This window comes from Podarcis bocagei (genome assembly GCF_964188305.1).
Source record: "Podarcis bocagei genome assembly, chromosome: 9".
Classification (NCBI taxonomy): Eukaryota; Metazoa; Chordata; class Lepidosauria; order Squamata; family Lacertidae; genus Podarcis; species Podarcis bocagei.
In genome coordinates this window covers 26,354,099-26,366,202 of record NC_138134.1, presented here as the reverse complement: position 1 = coordinate 26,366,202, position 12,104 = coordinate 26,354,099, and positions in this window count along the sequence as shown.

The window sequence follows — 12,104 nt, the reverse complement described above, 5'->3', positions numbered from 1 at the left end:
TGACTGGGACGCCTGGGACAACGTCAGGTCAGACGACTGGAACAACGACTGGGCCCATAACCGATGTCAGCATCGCCCTAGAGCCAGTGCGCCGACTGGACTCATGTACCTCAACCCCGACTGGGCTAGGCGAGCTGGGTAGCACCGCCAGAGACCTCCTTCTCACAGGAAACGGTCACAGTGCTGTGGACTCACATCTCAGAGCTGAGAGCACCGGATTCACTGTCTCAATAATACAGTCGTTGCACAGCAGAGTTTTGCAGAGTCTTGCAGAGTATAAACCACTCGGAGAGCAGCTCTGTAGAAAATCTTCTTTTCTTCTGTAACTACAACTATGATACAAAGCTATATACAGAGCTGAATATTCTAAGCATAAATCAATGCTACACTGAGAGTCTGCAGCTGCTCTTAGCAGCAATCTTATCTCTAGGATCTCTAACACTCTCACTCTCTCCGATACACTGACTGACTCTCTCTCACACACACACAGATATGTTGCTGGGCAGAATAAGTAGATAGGCAGGACACGCCTCCTTCTCTCTGTGGAGTCAGCAGAGACCATCAGGAGATGGTCAGGAGATTCTTGGGTATGGGAGGGGTGAAATCTCCTCATTTACAACTCAGTCTTCTGCCATATTGACAATTGTCTTTCATCTGGGCCACATTTCCAGGCTGAATTTAAAACATCATACAAGAAGGCACTGCAATAAGGATCTTAAAACAAAAGATGACACTTTGTAGATGATGTATTATTAAAACACATTAGCACCCCATTCATATAGGGAAGATGTAGGAATATACCGGCTTGCTATGTCTCTTGACAGAAATGCACCCATCAACCATGCATTTGGGAGAAATGTGAAGGCTCAACTGTGTGTTTATAACAGAGGGGTTCTCAAATTGCCCTCCAAAGCCATTTTTTCAGAAGTAATGCTGCTTCTATTAAAGCTATCGTTGATAATAACTTTGCCAAGGATATTGAGTAGACACAGCACTAAGCCAGCTTAAAGAGATATTAAGGAGATGTTCTGGAGAAAACAGCAGAGATAAGCCTTCTGGAGCAATATGGTAATAAATCACAGAAAAGAAATAAAAACAGGTGGGTGGGGGTCGAGGGAATCATCCTCACAAAATTTATTTTAACAGGGGGAAAGTGAAAGGAAGAGATAAAAACCATTTGTCAGCCAGTGTGTGCCACAGTTATGAGGAAACCTAGAAGTCCCAAAATATGAAAAGCCATATTGCCCCCCTTGAAAAGTATGGTGTCATTGTTGCTTCTCAAGACTGTGGGAGGTATAGAGTCAAGGCTGGTAATCCAATCAGCAAGTCCAATTGGTTTTCCAGAAACTATCAGTGGTCTGGGTAGGATTTGGGAAAACCTTCCTGGGACAACAAAGTTCTCTTGGTCGTAACTCGAATCAAATATGTTACATTGTGGTGGAAAGAAATAAACTTGTTAATATTCATTACTGAGTAAATTTCTAGTCCTTTAACATACATGAGTACAGTGGTACCTCGGGTTACATACGCTTCAGGTTACAGATTCCGCTAACCCAGAAATAGTACCTCAGGTTAAGAACTTTGCTTCAGGATGAGAACAGAAATCGCACGGCAGCAGCACGGCGGCAGCGGGAGGTCCCATTAGCTAAAGTGGTGCTTCAGGTTAAGAACAGTTTGAGGTTAAGAACGGACCTCCAGAACAAATTAAGCATGTAACCAGAGGTATCACTGTATGTACAGGTAGTAGTCTATCCAATTGCCCAGTACTCAGTGTACCTGGCTCATTTCTGTAGGAGAACCTGTGGAGACCATCCTGTTTTAGGGATGGTCCACTTATGGAGAGCAATATTAGGAAAAACTTGCTGGTAATATGATTTTTACCTAATCTAATATAGGGAGGTACAAATCAGTCAGTTTCTGGTCCATGTCACTGTTCTTTGTGTTCATCCACAAATCTGTTCCCTCTCATTTCTGCATTAATGCACAAAGACGCATACATTATCTGTCTATTTTGTTGTTTTTGGATAGTTTCTATTTTCTTGAGTCTTCTCTTTTGGAAATATGTATTTGCCATCAATTATCAATAAAATAAAAGTAAATAAAATGAATAAATAGATATTTTAATAAGTATTTCTAAATGTATTTCATTTAAGAATATGAATTTTAAATGCCTCTAGAGCCAAGAAGTCAGTCGGAATAATTGGGAGGTATGAAAATTTAGTGGATAACTTAAATCTATACATTAGTTCAGGACATATCAGGTTAGTTCTTTCAGAATTTTACAAAAAGCATGCTCTCATTTTCTCTCATATTTCTGTCAATGGGCAGCTATTCAGGAGCAAACAACTGAGACTTCAAAATGGAAATTGCTGAAGTCTAAACCTGGGAAGGCCTTAGTGGCTGATGTGGTAGGATGCTGGCACTCATCTGACCTCTGGTCAGTCGTGTTGCTACTGCTTATCAGAAGGAAGAAGATGAGGCAGCAGAGATGTTGGTGCAGTTCTAATGCACTGGAGGAGCTCCAGATTGGTACTGCTGGTGTGTTAGCACTGTGCTAACCTCAGCACTGCCTCACCCCATCTCTGCTGCCTCCTGATAAGGAGCAGTCCTGCGACTAATGGAGGTCAGGTGAATGGTCCCACCCCACCCGATCGTCCACTACTGTGCAGAGTCTAAAGGAAGAAACTTCAGCAGCAGTCTGCCAAAAGAGCTGAAGCCAGAATGTCAGTTGGTGGCAGTTGCCTACAAAAGTCTGCGACAGGGGTGAAGGCTTGAGGCAAAGATCTCAGTGAAGTCCATAATTTAGCTGGGGTGAAGGAAATGCTTAGTGCCTTCCCTCTAGTCCTCAATATAGCCTGTGTGTTAACTAGAGGAGGAGGAACTTAGGAGCAATTGGCCATTCGTTAAGGACGCGGGTGGCGCTGTGGGTTAAACCACAGAGCAGAAGGTTGGCGGTTCGAATCCCCCGCAAGCTCCTGTTGCTCGGTCCCTGCTCCTGCCAACCTAGCAGTTCGAAAGCATGTCAAAGTGCAAGTAGATAAATAGGTATCACTCCGGCGGGAAGGTAAATGGCGTTTCCGTGCGCTGCTCTGGTTCGCCAGAAGTGGCTTAGTCATGCTGGCCACATGACCCGGAAGCTGTACACCGGCTCCCTCAGCCAATAAAGCGAGATGTGCGCCGCAACCCCAGAGTCGGTCACGACTGGACCTAATGGTCAGGGGTTCCTTTACCTTTACCTTAAGGTTACAGAACACCACTAGATCCAGTAAACAGCTTTCTGCTTAAAGAAACTGTGTCCATTAAAGTAAACTTTAAAGCAACTCACTACAGAAACATCATTTTACAATGTACCTGCTAGTAATATTGTGTTTCTAAACAAGTTCAATGCATTACAATATACCTATTTGACTCTTAAATATGCCTCCTAGTCTATTCATCCCATGCCTAAACCCAGCTGGTGTGTGTGTTACATTGTGAATAAATGAATTCTTTGGAACAAATGGTGGCAACAGAGTTATAAAAGAGACGAAGGAAACATCTGCTCGCTAGTGTGTCTCCTAAACCGAGAGGCCAGATCAGCTCACCCTTTAAGCAAAGACTTGCGTTTGCAACTCTCCAACTTTTTCAATTACATTTTTTTTTAAACAACAACAGTGAAGTGACATTGCTTTTAAAAATGGATTCTGAATGTCAGGGAAGTGTATCTGTCACTTTGATTAATACTGTTTGTGTTTGCATGCAGCATCAAATCATTTACTGAGGTTAGAGTTGCTATGAGGGTGATAATTGTGCATGCAAACTACAGCTGTGATGTATGCTGATGTCTGGAAAACCATGGCAAAAAGCTCAGTCCCTATTGGCCCCTGCAGTCACCCTTGACTTGCAAGCTCCAGCAAGTCCAACCTGGTGAAATCCAAATGGATGGGAGGGGGGGGGGAGAAAATGGTCTGCAATCTATGGGAAACATTGTGCAATACTGGCAAATAGAGTTTTCTAAATCTAATTGTTCACCTAAATCCAAGTCATAAGGGGAGCTTCATAAACAAAGAATGCTGTGTTCTCTTTGTATGAGGATCACTGCTGCAAAATGGATGTTTCTTTAAGGCTGCAATATTCTATTACTGTATTGATGCATGATTGTTTCCTAAACACTGCATTGTTCCTTGATCTAATCTCAGCTCATCCAATTCTTATTGCTATTCATGTTATGTCCTGCGCTGCTGTATTGTAATATTGATTCCCTTCATTTTGTATAGGAAACGTTATGTAAATTGCTGGGCGAGGCAAGTAACAGATACTTTTCAATATGCTTTATTAGTACAAAGCACCTTGTTGGGCAAAAATAAGTACGCTTCATTTTAAATTTAGGATGTGACTTATAAAGATCATCCTGGCTTCTCATCTTCCTGACATGCACTGTGCTATGGGGATGAAAAAGCAGGATGTTATAAATCTGATTATTCTGAAGTATTGTCTTGGGGATGAGAAGATTACTCCCACCTGTGCTCTGCTACAAGACTTCCTTGGGGTGGAATCTCTCCTGAAAGGGAACTCTTTGGGGGATGAGAGTAAAGAACGCAGGAGTGAATCATCTTTTTTACATGCAGAAGGTCCCTGGTTTAATCCAAAGCATTTCCTTTCCATTTGATATGGATTGGGGTAAATTTCTATGGGTAGTATAAATAAATTAGGCAACGTTTTCTTAAAGTCACCAAATTATCTGGGGAAAATTGTACCTGGCTAATAGGCAGGAGGAACTACTCACAAAATTCCTCACAAGTGTGTTTTTGTTTTTGTTTGGTTTTGCCCACTACTGATTCCACAGTTTAATTCCTTAGCATTTCCAACTTTGAAACAATTATCCCTCTTCAGCAGCGTTGTTTCTCTATCTTCCATGGTTTAATTTTTGCAAACTTGGGAAATGAGATCTGACTGCACAATCAACTGAAGAAGAGCCATTACATCAAAACTGAATGGCTATTTAAAAAGATAACAGAACAGAGTAAATAAAACCGAGGTTCTCAGCAACAGGAAGTCTTTTAGCTGCATGCATCATATATTCTTCGATATCAAAAGTGCTTTTCAACAGCTGTATAAAATATTAGCTTGAGAAGCTGGTGACATAAGTGCCTGCTACATAGTTTAGTGTCCTTTTTTCTTTCAAAAATTGAGTTGGGAGGTTTATTACTTATGGAATGTGCTGATTTGACAGGACAGCAGTATAGGCCCTTGGGTTTATATTCTGCCCAGCCATGCTCTCCTGAAGTGCCTATATCCTTAGTCACCTCTACCTACGTGCTGCATTTTTTATAAAATCAGATCTATATATAATACTGAAAAGGAAAACATGGTTCCTCCTCAAATGCCAACAAAAATGCATATTTGCATCAGTCTTCTCAATAACATGGTAGTGCCAAATGGATTTGTGTGGACAGGCGGAGTCCCCAGATCCCGAGCGTCCCCCCCCCGACATGTGGAATAACGACTCGAGACAACGTGCTATGGGATTAAATTGGCCACAACTTTATTAAATTTCAAATGTGGGTAGACCTTGGCTCAGGCATTGGGCGTTCTCCCTCCCCAGTCCCCAACCGGGGACCTAGGGAGCTTCAGGGCTATCCAGTGTGTGTGTGTGGGGGGGATGGGCCGGCTCTGGAGAACATATGTTCAAGCAGAGATAGCCGCCCCCGTTACGCCGCCGCAGGGGAGAGCAATGACGACCTTTCGGCGTACGGTCAAAGCCTCCCTTCAGAAACCCCTTTAACGGGGAACCCTGGTATCACCGCCACAAAGAGGAAGATGGACTAAAGGATTCCGCCCAAGGCCTGATACTGCCAAAGTTGTGACGTTTTGCTACGGGAAAGGCGAAACCTGCCAATGCAGGGAAATTCCTTTCCGGCCCTTTAACAGCGACCTTAACGTAGCAGCGCCCGCATACCTGTGAAGAAAAGTTAACCTGCAAAACCTATGAAGAAAAGTTAACCTGCAAAAGAAGACATTAACTGAGGGTGGGTAGGGTGGGAGAAGCTCTGGAGCCAAGTGAGGATTCCCAGGTAAGATCCTCCCTCTATTGTGTGGGCAGGTAATCCTTCCCCTACCTGGCCTGGTCTCCTTGGCAACGCTTCCCCCAGGTGGGATTGGACAACTGACTGAGGTAGGCAGAGACCTCCAGGTACCCCACCTGAGGGAAGGCAAAGCCAAGCCTATGCTGATGGGGCCACTCCAGATCTAGGGCTGCGCGTGTCCACACAAAGGGCGCCCCCCGTTTTAAGCGGGGAGTGGTCATTCTGTCTATCCATCTTTATGAGTTTACACATGCATACTTTTCAGAAGTTGACTGTGAACCAGACATTGGAGGTCACCTCTGGATTAGCCATTGAGTGCAATGGCAGACCTTGGGGTCTCAAATTTCATTGGTGCCCTGTGCAACACCAAAATTTGGTGTGTGCCCCCACTTCCTTCCTTCCATTCCTACATAATAATTTTGGCACATCTGAGGCTCCACACCCAGCGTGCTCCCCAAAATCTGTCCTGCTGAGTGTTCCCTTTATCTGATATGTCCTCAAACAATGCTTTCAATAGTGAATGTGTACAGCTGCGTACAGAATAAAACTGAATGTGCACAGCTGTGAATCAACGAATGATAGAATACCACATGTATATATCTAGAAGAATGACTTTCCGTTCTTTCATGAGCCCTCTTCCGGGGTTTCCTGGACATGCTTTCTATTGCAGGAAAGGATAGAATGAGGGTGCATTGGCCAGCCACATGCATTCTGTCACATTTCCTAAAGGAAAGCTACTGCACCCTGCAGGATTGATCATTCTGCTGGACAGCTTCCTTCCACTCTATTGGCTATTTCTTTAATTAGGGTTTTTAATATATTAAACATTAACCCTGCCCCCAGACTTATTTGAGACCAGGTCTGTGGCTGTGCAAGGATGGTCCCAGGTTGACCCAGGAGAGGTCAACCAGTTGCACCTCAAATCATAGCCATGGAGCAGATCAGTGCAACTGTGCACAGCCCCAGCATAAAGGCAGCATTTGAATCAGGCATAGGCAAACTCCGGCCCTCCAGATGTTTAGGACTACATTTCCCATCATCCCTGGTCCTGTTAGCTAGGGATGATGGGAATTGTAGTCCCAAACATCTGGAGGGCCAGAGTTTGCCTATGCCTGGTTTGAATGATTCAGTGACATGTCAACAAATAGGGATGGCAGCATTAGGATATAGCATGCAGGGTGAGCAAGGAGGACTGGACAAGAGAAGATGTGTCTTTTGATATAGGATATTTAAATACTTACTACTTAATTAACTGACAGCTTCTTAGTAATCTCCATGTTTCAGAAACTAATGGATAAAAATAAGAAATTTATGCATGACATTCAAATCTGTTCAACCAAGAGAAAGACTGGGCGTTTTTGAGAAAGCTCAGCAATAATTTGGACACAAAATAACTCACCAAGAACATTTCTTTATTCTACTTCAGTTGTTCCGTAAACTTTTCATGCTGACTGATATCTGAAATCCCATTTCGAAGTTACCCTGACTAGTCATCAAAACGGAGATTCAAAAGAATGCTTAACAAGCTCTACCTTCATAACAAGCAAACTCAAAATATGCAGAATGAATATAAATCTAATGGCCCATTAGTGACTCTCTGTGGCAGGAAGAAATAATTTTTGCAAGATCCCAACAACCATCTTTTTTTAAAGAACAAGTCATTAGATGAAACTGAGTACTGCATTTGTGATCGGATGCTAATTGATCACCGTGATACAAGCTGGGAATATATGCTCAGATTGATTATTGGTAAATAAATAGTACAAAAGTCAATCAGTCTAAATCAGGGGTAGCCAACGTGGTGTTCTCCATCTCCCATCATACCCAGACAGGGGTGATGGGAGTTGGAGTCCCAACAACACCAGGAAGGAACCATATTAGATACCCCTGGTCTGAAAGGAAACTGAACCCAGGTAAACACTGGAACTCCTGGAACTTAAGAACTGGGGTTCACAGAAAAGTGCATTTCCTAATGAAGACTGAAGTGAAATTCTGTCTTTTAGCTCTTAGTGAAGAGTATTAGGAAGAAGGTAGAAGCCATTTTTATGGAGAAGGTAAGAACTAAGTCTTCACCATTCTGCCGCTACTGCTATTGCTGCCACTATTACTGCTTTAATAAATTCATCAACATAGAAAACCAGATGTCAGGAGGAAGGTTTTCTAGACAAGCTTTCTTTCTAACATTTCACATTCTATGTGAAGTAAAATATAAGGACTGTAGTCAGGGGGTCTGCTCAAGAGGGGGTCCCAATCTTCTGGAACAGATTTTGAGGATATCCAGGTAGGGGGTTCAGGGGGACAGAGAGGAGGGAGAAGTTCTATTCTGCAAGTAGAAGTTTGTTGTGTATTGGAGACAATGCTTTTTCAGAGGAATATTCAGACATTTATACCCCCACCCACCACCCCACAGTCTAAAGTTGTACAATACTTATGCAGTTTTATCATCTCATCATCCATTTGTGAGAACCAGGCCATAATTGAATGTCTTTTGCATGATTCTTTAAGTGCACTCTCTTGCCTGTGCCCCTCATAGCAGTGAATTGTCCCCTTGCTATTTCATCTCCCCCATCTTAAATTCTCACAAGGGTTGGCTGCTGTAATAAAGGCCTATAATTTGAAATGTTCTTATCCCATTCGGAATCACTGTAGAGATTCAAACCACCACGACCACCACCATATCATGGTAATATCTTACTTCTGAAATATGTATTTTTAGAAGTATGTGGGGCTGTTGTTGTTGTTTTAAACCTCTTTTATTTGCGGCATAGTCATAAAAATCACATAGGAAAATTACATGGGTGTTCACAAGTAATTTGAAATTATTGATTGCCCAGAGCAAATACTCTTCATTTTCATCCCATTCACAACATGGCAAATAAGCTTGGCATTCGCTGAGTCTAGGGTTTAAAGTGTCATTAAAAAAAAAAAATTGGTAGAGAAATAACTCTCTCTCCTATCCTCTTGCTTTACAGCTATGCAATACAGGAAATGAAGTCATACACTCAAATAAATGAGCTGGCAGCATAAAAACCACTTTAAAAACAACAGACATTATTTCCCTTAACAGACCATGCCCCATTTTCACTCTTCGCCCCATCTCACATTATGCAGACCCTCTTAAAAGTATATTGTCCATGAATAAGCCCCTATTCATGGTCAAGAAAACTCAAGTAATCTCTCATCTAATAATTGAGTCTGTTATGAATGCAAAGCACAATTTGTAAAACTGGGGGAAAATAAGAAGAATGAAAAAACACAAGTAGAACATTTCATGGTGATTAATTTATATTTAGACCATCATAATTCTCTTGTGACTTTGAAAGTAGTGGTCTATTCACCTTTACATTTCAATAAGAAGAAAAAAGAAAAACATTTGCAATGGTATGTCTGAAGATTAGTGCGTCATAAAAAAGACAGTTTTGAAGCTCAACCCTTTGTTTGCAAACGGTTCAATGGATTTGGGTTTTTTCAAAAAATTAAATGTTTGTGCTTACACTGTATATGAAAAGTAATTGTGAATGAATGTAGTATGTTGCAAAACTTCAAGCAAAACTATGGCACTACTTATGGGGCTAACCAGAAATGAATGGGCTGTGCAGATTTTCTGCCAAATTCTCTGGCTTTAATTCATAGCTTCTTCCCCATAATTAGCACAAATCCTTTCCCCACTTAAGGAAAAGCAGATTTCCTCCAGCCTCAGGAAATATTGACATGCTAAGCAGAAGCTGCATATCTCCCAACAGATATCCAATATCCACATCATGAGGCTGGATTGAATGAGGACATGGTCCATGGACTGATTCAGATAAGAATCTGGTTGGTGGAGACAAAAAGGTTCCAAATACCTATATTAAAAGTTTTAAAAGTTGTGACTCTGGTTAATCCAAGGACAATTGTCTGGACTCTTTGTTCCAGGTGTGAATACAATACAGTTATAGCTGAATCTCTGGTATGACAAAAATTGGCTTCAAGTATTGTTTGAAATTCAGTGTAATTGTGAAGAATTTTTCTTGCATACATACTTGAGCTTCTCTGCTTCCGCCGCTCACATGGGGGAGCATAGACTACACTTCATGTGCTACACTGGCCATGGGTTCTAGTCACATACCCATGTCACATACAATGGTCATAACCAAATAGGAATTTGGCATGGCTCAGAAGTCAATGCAGTATTCAGAATTCAAGGCTTGCTTTTGTAAAATCAAAAATTATGCATGATCCTCTCAAATTCTCTAGCTGTCTGCCTTTTGCAGAAGGGAATTTCTTTCCAGGGACCTCCTGTAATTTTACGGCTGCCATCCTTGTTACCATGGATGGTTAGAAAGACAGTGTTACAAGCTTATATAATGAAAGAGGATTAAGCTACAAGACTAGGATGACACACAAACTCTGGTTACAGGCGGAACTGCATATATCAACTTTAATGAGTCAGACCTTTAGTTTCTGATGCTCCATGCTCATCTACAACAGTATTTTGGCACTGAAGAACAATTTTGCTGTAACTAGAGCCCCCCTGGATTAGAGAGCCAAGCCAGTCATAAAACTGCCTTTTCAATACTCTGCCACTGTACGAAATCCCTCTTTTGTTCTAATTTCAGTGATATACTCTGACGAGAGGGATTTCAGTGAAATAGCCCAAAGTCACAGATCATAAGGTATTGAAGAGAAAGTATTCTTTGAAACAGCATTTCACGAGTTTCTATCACGAGTTTCTACGGAGAAATAGGTCCTGCTGAAGTCAATGGGACTTACTCCAAAGTAATCCTATACATGTCTACTCAGAAGTAAATCTCATTTGGTTCAATGAGCGTTAATCACAAATGGATATAGCATTGCAACCTTAATGTGCCAGGCAGCTTTCAAATGAGCAAGCAGTACAATAAGAGAGCTAAATGACAATGCTATAAGGGCAGATCATATCATACATGGGGTTCTATATGCTGTCTCATTTATTTTCACTGGAATTTTAACAGCTGTATTGTTTTAAGTTTTCTGATGAATTGCATTTTTGTCTCATTTTTGAACTGATGTAAGACACCTTGACTGTCTGTTTTGGGTGCTGGTAAAATTGGGGCATTTATTTTCTACCGCTAGATGCATTATGCCAATAAATATGGATGTGCATAGGTATGAGTTGTGTGGCAGATTCTTTACATCCTCAGAGAGAAATATGTGATTCTCCCATTGTTCACTTGACCCTCATATCTGATAATTCAGTGGAATTCCATGTTAACACATATGTCTATGCACTGTTGCTTAAGTGCTACCTGGTAGCTGTCTAAATGTGATGCTGATCTGTTTTCAAAATAGGATGAACCAAAAGAAATTTATCTGCAGAATTATGGAGGGGCGGCTGAAAGAGCCACAACAGCAAGGAGTAAGAGCAAGTGGGGCCAGGAGACTGTATTGGCAGTGCTTCCCCCATACAAGGGCAGATCTCACTCATCCCCACCATGTTGTGCATGATACAGAGCCTATAACCTATGCTGCAATGTAATGGGGTACACTTGATATGCTTGCACTTGCACCTATGGGTTTAATTTAGAAGACTATGTTCCAGCTTTCCTGGCTGAAGATGTGTATGGAATGGAAAACCTGTCAATTACATTCCTTGCATCTTGACAAGTGACAGACGGCAGGAGAACTACTTTAACGAGTCACACTGACAATCAAATTAGATTTCCCATCTCTCCAAATTTAACTTTTTAAAATATATATGTTTTTACAAGAGTCATCTTAACTCTGGTTGTAGAATGCTGTTTCCAGTTGTTGTCATCTTAAAAAATAAATTAAAAAATAACCGAGAGCTTCAGTCCCCAAATCTCCATAATTGCAGAAGATAAGAGAAGACAAGCAGAAAGGTATTTCAAACATAAAAAGGACATTTCTTGTTGGAAAACGGGGGAAATGTACAACAGCTGTAAGCTGAAAATGTACAATGTAATCTCTAGTGAGCTTTAGGAGGGGAAATATTGATAATACAGAGTTCTACCTGTTCTCTGAAGAAAGGGAGGAAGAACTGGAACTCTTAAAGAGAAT